Source organism: Micropterus salmoides, unplaced genomic scaffold, assembly GCF_014851395.1.
Source record: "Micropterus salmoides isolate LMB-PRFRI ecotype aquatic unplaced genomic scaffold, ASM1485139v1 Ms_hic_scaffold_5, whole genome shotgun sequence".
NCBI classification, from domain to species: domain Eukaryota; kingdom Metazoa; phylum Chordata; class Actinopteri; order Centrarchiformes; family Centrarchidae; genus Micropterus; species Micropterus salmoides.
Genome location: NW_024044237.1, coordinates 25,242,926 through 25,253,041, shown reverse-complemented (window position 1 = coordinate 25,253,041; position 10,116 = coordinate 25,242,926).

Genomic DNA, 10,116 nt, shown 5'->3' with positions numbered 1-10,116 from the left:
GCTGTTACTAGGATTCTTCTGGACTGAGGCCTCTGATGTTTTACCTGGAATCTGCTGTAGCCACTTTCCTAGTTTGGGGGTCACAGCCCCCAGTGCTCCGATTACCACTGGCACCACTGTTGCTCTTACTTTCCACATCTTTTCTAGCTCCTCTTTCAGCCCTTGGTATTTCTCAAACTTCTCGTGTTCCTTCTCCTTGATGTTGCTTGGGATTGCCACATCTATCACTGCAGCCTTCTTCTGCTGTTTGTCGATCAACACGATGCCTGGTTGGTTAGCCATCACCAGTTTTTCAGTCTGGATCTTGAAGTCCCACAGGATCTTAGCTCGGTCATTCTCAACTACCTTAGGAGGTGTCTTCCAGTTTGACCTTGGGACTTCCAGCCCATACTCATGGCAGATGTTCCTGTACACTATGCCAGCTACCTGGTTATGGTGTTACATGTACGCTGTTCCTGCCTGCATCTTACACCCTGCTGTTATGTGCTGTACTGTCTCAGGGGCATCCTTGCACAGTCTGCAGTCCTGCCTGGTGTGGTAGATCCCAGCCTCTATTGATATTGTACTGACTGCCTGTTGTTGTACTGCCATGATTAGTACTTCTGTGCTGTCCTTCATGTCCAGCCTTTCCCAACCACTGGTAGGATTTCTTGATATCAGCCAGTGGTACATGCCGTGCAGTGGCTTGTCCCTCCATGAAGGTTCTTCATCTTCCTTGTCCTCACCCTCTGGTTTCTGCTGCCTGAGGTATTCACTAAGCCTTTCATCTTTGGGGGCCATCTTCCTGATGTACTCCTGGATCTTTGTTGTTTCATCCTGGACAGTGGTCTTGACACTCACTAGCCCTCGGCTCATTGATGATTTTTTATATATATATTAAAAAATTATATATATATATAAAATAAATAAAATAAGAGAACTAACTGGGCATTTCCAGCGGCCACTAGCGGTGCGGTTCTAAGATTGCAACCAGGTGTGTGCTCATACTCATGCTTGCTTGAACTCATGAGCGAGCTTAATCCGAAACACAACCCCTTTCATACAGAAATACTTCAATAAACGCCAGCATGTAGGCTGTGGCTTTTCTCCAGACATGTTCAGGCACTGTTACTCCCATCTCAGAGGCAGCTCACCATTGGCGCCGTACCTTTCATTCAGCGCAGTCAGCCGCATATCGTTTCAATACTCCCAAAAAAGGCAGAGTGACAGCGGCTACAGACAGTAGTGATGGCAAGTTCGAGTCTTTTGACAGACTCGTTCATTCAAATCTCGTTCATTAAAAGGAACTAATCTTTTTTTGAGTCATTTCGTTCATTTGAACTAAGCTGTTATTGTGGTGCTGCAGCCCTCTAGTGGGCGATTAATAAACAGCGCCGTTCAACACAGAAGGCTGCCTGGCTTGCTTTATTTAACAAAGTATAATACACAAATTCACCTCTTCATTACTGTATGTCATCATTATATAAACCCCCCTGGGCCCACAACCAAATTCAAACCATGTAAAAACCACAGAAATATGTTGTCTATATGCAATCACCACTACTCCGGCTAAATCCTTCCATTTTCACAATCTTTCCCGAGTACAACCAGACCAGCCATATAAAGGCTTATGTATATAATTACTATCATTATCTCTAAAGTGCTCATTCATACAGTAGCCTAACGTCCCTATCCATGAGTAAAATATTAATATCAGATTTGCAGTTGATATATAGAAATAATAAGCTTGATACACTTCATGAATAAACACACTCTTATTAAAATTCAACCAATTTAATAATAATCTGGATAAAGCCATCAAGTTCTGAAAGAACTCCAGCACAGAAAGAGGAACAAAGAAATAAACATGTAAACGCAGCAGTTTGGCAGTTCTGGACGCAGAATGGGCCACATCAGAGATGATCAGATTCTGCAGACAGAGAAACACACATGAGCACATCCCTCACAAACACTGCAGGTTGTTCACCAGTCACGAGCTGTGAAACAACAGCACGGCTCTGTTGGTAAATAAAAAGGAAAAGTTACATTGCATTCTCTGGTGGACCTGGATCAGCTGTTAGCTGTTTACAGGGCTAACGCTGTTAGCTGTTTACAGGGCTAACGCTAACATTGCTAGGTGGCTATGTTTTAATGTTTTAATGACTGGGTCTGTTTGTTTTGGAGAAAAGACGACCTCGGAGGTAATTCGGCTCCCGGTAGAACTCTGTCAGGGCTCTGAAGTGGAGCGGACCCAGAACAACTCTCATCAGCTGTTAGCTGTAATGTTAAACACTAGCAGGACTAAAATTACGGTACGGCTGTGTTAAAACTATAACTTAGCTCAACATCACTGCGCTGTAATAACGTTATGCTTTATAAAATGTCACATAATTAACAAAATAGCTATATAATGTCAGTCCAGTTACCTGACCTGCCTCTCATTCTCTGGCGCTGGCAGTCACTCAGCCTGCAGAGTGAAGACTGAGGAGGACCCATTTGAGCGGTGAACGATTAGTTCATTACTGCTCCACAGTAGGAACGACAGACCTAGAGACCCACAGTTGAGAGTCGTGAACTAATCAGTTCTGTTTCCTGTGCTGACGGAGCCCATGCAGCTGCCGTATGACGAGTGAACGTAAGAGTCCAAGATCCTTCACGCATGCGTGAAAATGAACGAATCACTCACTGAGACAACCCATTCCTCCCGAGTCATATACACGATTAGGTCTTATGAACGAAACGTTCTTTGAACGACACAACACTAATAGACAGACAGGGAGAACAGACAGAGCTGGAAACTCAGGTAAACTCCCACTGCAACGTTACAGTAATAGTTTTATCAACTGTAGGTTGAACTAATCCATGCTCGTTACGTGATAATATTACATTTACTGCATTCAGCTGACGTGCTATATCGTTAGCTCGCCTGCTGCTTTTCAGTAACGTTAACCATCTTTACTATCTGTGAATCTGTCACCGGAGGCTCAGTAATGCCAGCACAGCTACATGTATTGGATGATAATGAAACGGTTAGTGAACTGGAATGGATATTATAATGAGATTGTGTCACTCTTTATAACAGTTAGACCGCAGTAAGTAACTTTACTGTAACTAGTGATAATGGATGGCTCTTCCTCTGTGTTGCTGTAACTGTTTTGTTGCAGTGTTTTATGTTATGTGGGTCACGTTAGTTACAGTGACTGAGAGGTGGAGAAGCTGTGTATCTGAGTATTGGTAAAACCACATTAAACCTAAACTTAAAAGCAGCGGCAGGTCCGAGCTACTGTAGCATTAGCTTGCTGCCCTGGCTGCATCACTATAGGCTAACGTTAGTAAACAAATCGCTCCACATTTGCTTTTTACCATTACATCCTTTCTTGCAGGCTAAATCAAAAGTGGTACACAGGATAGTAACATGGGTCGTAATAGTTGGTGAAGTTATGTGCAAAGCGATATAACTTTGCACCAGATAACATTGCAACTGCTCGGCGTTAGCCGGCGAGCTAACGTGACTTTCTCTGTGTTTCTCCAGCTTTACTAATGCTCACTTTGTTCTTACTCAACATCATCTGAACCTGTTTGGTCTAATGGGCTTTAGCACATAAACCTTTATTGTTGTTTTGTATCGTTACGAGGAGCCTGTGTTTTGCTGTGAACTGGTTGTTTTATGGTATTAGTGGACTGCATGTCGTTAGCTGCCGTGTTGTCACTGTAGTCAGAGAGAGGCTCGGGAGCGCGCACAGGGCTGAATCTGACCTGGAGACCTTACATTAAAAGCAGAATAGTGGCTGATGCAAGCAACAGAGAAAACAGGCATGTGCTTCATTTCTAAGTGAGTTTTGAGCCCATTGATGATAAGGCAATGAAAATGTGATTTATTAAAATCAAAAACTTACATATAGCCCCTTTAAGCATCATCATTAGCTACTAGTCACTACAATCTGAATCAGAAACAGCTTTATTACAAAGTTGTTTTTACACACAAAAGGAATTTGCTTTGGTTACTAGGTGCGTAGCAATATACAATAAACCTATGTCAATATAAAAAATTTAAATTGACAAGATATACAAGTTATAAAAGAATACTTACTACTTACTTACTCATACTTTCATGTGCATCGTATGTACTGTAAAAGGTGGGAGGTTTTGGTGGGCATGAGAGTCCATGTCAGTGGGGTTCCTTGTTGATGAGACCAGCTACAGGTGGGAAGAAACTGTACATATGGTGTGAGGTTTTGGTTTTGATTGACAGCGAGTCTTCTGCCAGAGGGGAGTGACTGAAACACACAGAATCATTAAGTGATAAAGGACTTAGTAACTAATTAGTATATATAATTAGTATACATTGTCAGTGTAAAAAACATACTCCCAAGTTTTCTGAGGGTGAACTAAATATGTAAGTTCTATGATGTTCATCCACAGAGGACACAAACAAATCCATAGTGTGTAATCTTTTTTCTACCTCTGCATAATCCGATATTAATGAGTATCTCAACACTTTGTCAAATAGCTTAAGTCTTTGGGGGAATTAAGACAGATTTTGCAGGAGTTGTATGAAAGCACGGAAGGTGAGAACTGGGGAGGACTGTCAGAGTTGTTGGTCACGTACTGTCTCTGCTCTGTCCCGTCTTTTGTAGTGAGTGGGATCTAGCTGCAGCGCTGCTCTGTCTGGGGGCCTTATCAGGCTGTGGAGTGCTGGGCTCTGCACTGCTGTCTCTATTGGCATGGTGATGGAGGCAAGGCCTGCCTTCCCAGATAAACCCTCCCTCTGTTCTCCCTGTAGCCCGTCAGGCTCCGTGTTTGCTGCAGGCGTTGTAGAAAATGCTCCCACAGCCATTAACACGTCTGCTGCTGACAAGTTGGCCTCCATGACTGGAGAAGATAAAGGACGAGGAGGGGGGAGAAATGGAAGGTAGCAGGTAAACAGGTATACAAATGGCAGGGGGGTGGAAGTGAGGACAAGGAAATGAGAAATTGATGGAGGCACAATGAAAAATTATACACTTTACAAAGTAATTTATTTTAGTACTCTAAAAACTAAATCAGGGGACCTTTAGTCATTAATTTAATGTATATATTGTTGTGAAATAAAAAATCAAGTTCTGAGATATTGTTAGACTTTTTACTTGTAATTGTTATTATACTGAGCTTGGATGATACACAAATTATGCCTATTGATTCAGTATACTATCATGACTTGTCAGAGTTTAACATTTTCAGTTAATCAAAAAATAACTTAATTTTAAGTTCTGTTAATGTAAAATACAGTTTGATGACATGTAAACGGCCCACAGTTTCCCTCTCCTGCATGTGTGGGCATGTTCAAGGCCAGACAAGTGACCGCATGGCCACAGCTGAAACTCATTGAAGCATAACGTGGTGAATGGTAAGTAATTTTATGCTTAATTACACATATTTGCATTCACTCAGGATTCTTTTGGTGATAGCCTACTGTAACCAAATACCGAAATCTAGAAGTCCTTACTCTGAAATTTGAGCAGTGTTGATAGTACAGTCTGTGTGCCAAGGTAAAGTTAGCTAGTAGCTGTAGCCTGTCACTGATTGAGTAGGCTTAAATGCGGGAGTAATACAGGTGGCCAGGTAGCCAGGAAAAACATCTTGGCAAGCTAACTTAAAATGGGATTACCCTTTAGCCACCGCTCCGGTTAGCAATTCTAGCTACGTTTATAAACTACAAGTAGCTACGTTTGCCAGTTAGCTGGCTAACGTTAGATAGACATGATTAGACTATGATTCAGAAGAAATACTAAAGATAACTTGCTAACACACAACTTAACTATTGCAGAGATCAACTTAATTATTAAGTTCATGTTACTTAGAAATGTGTTTTATTGTGGCCAAAAGGCTTCTTCACCTAACTTAAAACATTATGTTGGATCAACTTAAATACTTGCATTCATGTTGACAATTATTAAGTTCATGTTACTTAGAAATATGTTTTATTGTGGCCTAAAAGGGAATTCACCATACTCAAAACATTGCCTTGAATTAATGTAAAAATCCTATTAGTTTCAGCGAAAGTTAGCAAAGTTAGCAATTAGCTGTTGAACAGAGCAGAGCATTTAGTTGCTTAGGAACCAGATATTTCTGGAAAGATAAGGTGTTGCACCTTATTAAAAAGCTTTTGCTATAATCATGTGCTGTTGAGGCACTCGGTTGAGTGTCAGTGTCAGTTTGGCTGAGATTAGCCGAGATTCTGTCATCCTTACCGAACCAGATATTTCCCTCTGTTGTTTGTGGAGACTAAAATAGAGCTAAAATGAGAGTGAATATTGGACATGGACTTACATTCATCAGATGGCCAGAAACATGATTCCAAATGAATGCTCATGTTGCTCTCTTTCTGATGAGCTATGTTTCTAACTTTTAACTTTTTGATTTATACTGTGATAAAAAATATTGCTTCAAAGCTTAATTTTTTTTGTTTTTAGTGGCCCAACACCTTACTAGCACACTTCATGTGGTTTGTTTGTTTGCTTAATTTGTGACCAATCTGTGGGTGTGATTTTGAATCAAATAATTCCTGCATCTGGCTATACAGATAAGAATTATGTGTTCCTATATCAATAAATTGATTTGTTTTAAAATAAGAAAAGTGGAACAGCGGTCAAACTTTCAATTGTAGTATCTCAGCTTTCAAAATGTCCCTATGTTGAAATAATATTTGCATTCTAATTGTATTTATCCTGTCATGGTTTGAGGTTTTGTGTTGCTGTTGTCATGGTTTTGTGTTATGTCAGTGGTTTCCTGTTTTATTTTGTCTTCTTGTGTCTGTGTTCATTTCACTTCTTGTTTTTTTGGTTCTCTGGCTTGTGTGATTGTTTGCGCCTCCCCAATGATTTCAGCTGTTTATTGTTAATCACCTCCCTCTTGTGTATTTAAGACTGTTTCTTCCCATTGTTGGGTGTTGTTGGCTATACTGTCAAGTGTTCATGTCTGTCTCCTGTGTTCTCTTCCCGTGTTTATTGAGAGATTTTTGTATTTATGAATTATTACTTGTGCCTTCTGGTGTATAGACAGCATACTTGGTTTAGTTTTTTTTTTACTGTGTCTGCACTTAGCAAAACGTGACATGTTCCCTTCAAATTATAGAATTGAGATAGGGCAGGTTGCAATATTTTAAGACGCGGTATCAGTCTTTATAAGAGATAACTTTCTGTATTGTAATGAAGAAAAATAGACTGAGGTGAGATAGAGAATGGAGAGAGACAATAGAGGGAATCCCCAGAGTTTAGGATGGAGGAAAGAACAAAAGGGGAATCCTTATCAACTTCTTTCATCAGAAGCCTTTCAAACATACAGTCCCGTCAGTTTACTTGCTCCACCTTCACACATATTATAAATTTTAGTCAAGGTCAACATCACATGACTTTTGTCGGTTATGTAAATCAGACCAACAAGTGCTTTCAACTGCCAGTTTTGGCATCTCCCAAACAGCTCTAGTCTTATTTCAGAGAGTTTGCTGAGAGTGATCAATGACAAAAAAAGCAAGAAGCAGCAGTGTTGGGAGTAACGCATTACAAAAGTAACGCAATTACAGTAATGTATTGCTTTTTGCTGTAACGCAGTACTATAATGCATTACTTTAAAAAAAATCTGTAATATTATACCCGTTACAATCTCTGTTTTTTTTATTTTAAATTTTTTTAATAATTAATTCACCAATACCAAGAAACAATTTTAGCAGCAGAAAAAAAAAAGTGTAAAAGAGTAACATTATTTCCTGTTGCGGGAATCCGATGTAGTCAGGGTGCAAACTACGGGGGAGCTCGGCTCCATTTAAGAAGAGCACAGCGTCTTTCTTAATGGGGAGACGATTCACCCTACTTGATGAATTAAATGGTCAAGATGAACAACAAACTTTTGAGATAAAGAGCAATACTGAGTTATTGCATAAAATTACTGCAACTAAGCACCATAACAAGTATGCTCCTTAAATTAGTTAATTGAAAAATAATATTGTAGAACCAGTGCATACAGTATATATTTTAAATGTCTTAATAACTCTGAAATAAAATTTCTCTTCTATTACGTTTGATGCCTTTATAGTTATTTTCCCATGTTACAAAACAAACATTTTTGAGTGGGAATTAATTGTTTTAGAAGTCATTCATTCATCAAAAGAGCTCCATCTTTACAGTGCCAGGGAACTGTACCATCTGTGGACAATCTGAGGTCACCTTGAATGTGGGGAAAACATCCACTTTAGTGCCACAGCACTGTGCCAGACAGTGAGCAGGATGCTGAACTGGCAGATCAGAAAACCTGCCCCTGCCAGGCTGTCAGCCTATTTATACACAGGACAATAATTTGCACCAGAAGCACTCTCAGTACAATTGACAAGGAGATCCAGAGGGGGGAGACTGTGTGAGGAGGAAAAAAGGTGATCTAATATAGATTCAGACGACCTCCTTCTGTGTTTTCCCTGTGAGGCTTTCCCAGAGAAGTAAACCAGTGACAGTTTTTCCTCCTTTACCTGCTTTCCCCTTGATACCAGAGCCCTAGGGGAGACATTAATGAAATTTAATCATGATCTTCGACAGATATCTAGTTAAAACAAACATGCACAGAAATCTTAACTTACAGGGTTTGCCAAAAAAAGAAAAGATACAATGGTATGTGTGTGATTACTGCATGTGTCTCATAGTTGTTCTCGTGCAATATTGGCCCACACAACTATATACTATACTATAACCATCTGATGAATGTCTTCTTGGACTCCCTATAAACTAAAAAATAAATAACAAGTCAAAGGTAACATTTTCTCTATACTATACTTACAGTAAGTAAAATTTTACTTTACTTCTACCTTATGAGTACTTCCATTAATACAAATGCAGCAAATAACATCACTATTATCAAAAATCATGATCAGTTTATAAAATGTGTTGCATTGTTGTAGACTAAAGCTTTCTACAGTATATGATGCAGTTATAATTAGCTCCACCTTGACCAACAATATTACAGGACTGCTTAATACTCAACAATAATGACCCAGTAACATGATAACATAACACTGACGGTGGCCAATTTTGCATAATTAATACTTTAATTTTTTTTGCATTATGTCTGCTAATTGAGACATGTAAATATAAATCAGGGTTTTCAGATCAGGTCCCCCTCTTGTCAGGATGACATTGTTTGTCATTACCAATAATATGCAAAAATGCTTATTGGGTTTGGTTAAATTTGGTTGAAAAACTACTTGAGGTCAGTAAAAGATTGTGATCAATGTTAAAAGAAAATGAGTTTATGGGTGGTAAGAAACAAGATGCCAGTCCAAATGTTTCTGGCAATCTTGGCTTCATCAGGGTGTTGCCTTAGGCTGTTGCTGAATCCCTTATAACACCTTGATCTCTCATTTAATTGATATATCACCATAGATGCCATTTATACAAAATGTACGGTCATCTTTTTCCTTAAAAGACAATGCAACTACACAACCTGACCTCCTTCCTGCAAGGTTTGGAGGTGCTATAACAATGTTGTGCTAGTTCCATTTTTATCACAGCCACAAGAGATCGCTTGTCAGCTAAACTTGTTTTAGGCATTTGAACAAATGACCAATGCTGTAGTGTTTTATGGTGAAGACACTTTTTACCCATTACCCAATAAATTTCCCAGCATGTGGAACTAGCATAAAATCTTAAATATCAAAATACAACAAAAAAGTAAAATTAACATTTCAAGCTAGAATTGAAATATCAAGTGATGATTACCTGAGGGGAAATTTTTTTTAATTTGTTTAAATCACAGCAAAAGCCACAAAAGGACCTTAAACCATCAGCCATTCATTAATGTTAGTACCGTATTGTGTGTGAACATCTTGCTGCATAGGTTTGGTGCTTCATTTCATTTGAAATCCAAGCTTAAACCACAGATACAGTTACCTAATGTGTCGAGAGAGTAAAACGGGGAGTATTTGCTGGAGTTACTATTAGTCAGTCTTTTTAATTAATAGACATCCTGTCCTTTGGCTCTCATTTGAAAAGAGGAATAGCTGGAGGTATAGAGGAGGCAGAGGAGACTAAAGACATTGTAATTAGTTATTGAGTGAGGTAGGTGCCTGCTGCAGTGGACAATGTCAGCCAGCGTAACATGAGAGATTCACTGGGT